The 2,055-nt window shown below is 48.0% G+C and overlaps 1 pseudogene; it reads right to left on the reverse strand.

Moving 5' to 3' along the window:
- Positions 1-594: 594 nt before the first annotated feature.
- Positions 595-1,307, reverse strand: LOC102840144 (annotated as a pseudogene).
- Between the last annotated feature and the right edge of the window lie 748 nt (positions 1,308-2,055).

Genomic DNA, 2,055 nt, shown 5'->3' on the forward strand with positions numbered 1-2,055 from the left:
AAATCACAGTATACAGGAAAACATTGCAATTTAGAAATCGGTCAAGACACCGGAACCCCTCTGCGGCCATCCCGCTGGCCGGAAGTCAGAGGGCAGGGCTACAGCCAGAGGGCAGGGCTATAGCCAGACCCACACCGGAACCAGGCGCTAAAAGCAGCGCTGTGACATTTGCAAAAGGAGGGGTGAGGGGATTCTACACGTTTTTCTTCCTCTTCCCTGTCCTGCCTTCTTTGCTCAGCCCAGACGCCTTCAATCGGGTGGATGTGCACCCCCAAAAAAGTCCAGCGTTAAGACCACAATTTTCCAGTAATTTTTTTTCCCAGTAATTGACAAATCATACACTTTCTGAAATGCATGGCTTTTTTTTTTTTTTTTAGGGGTGTAAAAGATGTTGTATTTAGTAGTAAATGGAACCGGGGTTCCTAGCTGATCTGTCCCTCCCTGGCAGCATAACCTCCCCTAAAGAGACTGAGCACAGGGATCAGCCTCCCTTGCGTAGGTCCTGCTCCAGCTGCTTTCTGGTACCAAAAAGGCTCTAACTTCCTCAGATTCCATCGCTGACCTCACAGGATGGCAATTCCTGTGCAAGGCCCCTCAGTTGGTAGGTGCTGGCTCCTCCTTATCAACCCAGCTATCAGCCTTTTCAACCATTCACTGCATCTTAAGCTGCAAGGGGGTCAAACGCCTTGGAAAGTCTTGTAGCAGCCACTGAAGTTGGTTTTTCTATTGTTCAGCTGTCCTGGCCATCTCCTCAGCCTCAGTCAACCGCGTCCGCAACTCCTGCTTTTCTGTTGCCAGTGTCTTGTTTGTTATTTCAGTCTCTGAGAATAGGCGATGGCTCTCCTCCAGCTTCAGTTCCAGTTTTGAATCTTGTTCTCCAGTTAGAACTGTCCACTGTCCTGCTGCTCTGCACGTTGCAGCAAGTTCCCCACATTGATCAGCCTGTCAATGTGGGACACCAGGCCTTTGTGTTCCACAGAGGCAGCACCTGGCTTCGTGCTTTTCCCGGAAGGAGGTAGCAAATCAAGGTTTCCAAAGAGTGCCTTCTCAGGAAACCCACCATCGGTGCTCTCCAGGCGGCTATAATGAAGGCTCCAGTACTGGCAGATGTTCTGCATCACCACCCTGCTGACCAGCTGCTTGGCCTGCTCTACACTGAGCCGGAGCCCAAGAGTAAGTAAGATTCTCTCCAAGTCTCTCTGGTGCAAGTAGCTACTGATGCAACACCAGTTGGCATCAAAGTACACAAAAGCGAGAAGACAATCCAAGAGGAGCACAGTAGATGGATCTTGCTCCTTGGGCACAGAGAGAAAGAGCCCCAACAGTCCAAGGGCAAATTCTTTGGCTGCTGCTTTTGACTTCTGCCGGTGGGTCCCAGCCCTAAAGTTAATTTATGCAGGACCATTAACCCCTGCCTACCCAGCAAGACAAAAAGCAGTTTGGCCTGACAGAGAAACCATATGAACGATCTGTAAAATCCCAACATAAAAAGATGCAACTATTTCAAGAATTACGCTGTGCACACACAGATACTTAACTGACCTTCAGAGACAAAAATACTACACAATCTTTCTCCCATTAACTTCTCAATATCTAGCTGTGCACCTCTACAGTGGTGACTAGAGGAGGGGCCTGAGCGAGTGGAAACCCACACATACTACTGGAGGCTTCTACAATGCACACACACTGCCTATGTAGCATGGCAACTGGATAGGTGGCCACAGTTTTATATTTGTTTCAAAGTGGAGGTTCTTGTCTCTTTTATATTGCTTCTGCTTTGGGGCCTTTTGATCACACATTTTTCCTGGAGGTAGGAGCTTTTTCTCCCTATGTTACTCAAGAAGAGTCAGCAATCATGGCCATATAGCCAAGCTACAATCATACCCCATATTATTCCACCATTGAGACAAGAGCCAATAAAAGCAGCTAAACATTACATGCTCAGATAGTGTAGTGGTTACGAATCGGGCTGCAAACCGCAAGGTCAGCAGTTCGAAACTACCAGCTGTTCTGCAGAAGAAAGATGAGTCTTTCTGCTCCTGTAAAGATTTACAG

The sequence above is a fragment of the Chrysochloris asiatica genome, unplaced genomic scaffold (genome assembly GCF_000296735.1).
Source record: "Chrysochloris asiatica unplaced genomic scaffold, ChrAsi1.0 scaffold00012, whole genome shotgun sequence".
NCBI lineage: Eukaryota > Metazoa > Chordata > Mammalia > Afrosoricida > Chrysochloridae > Chrysochloris > Chrysochloris asiatica.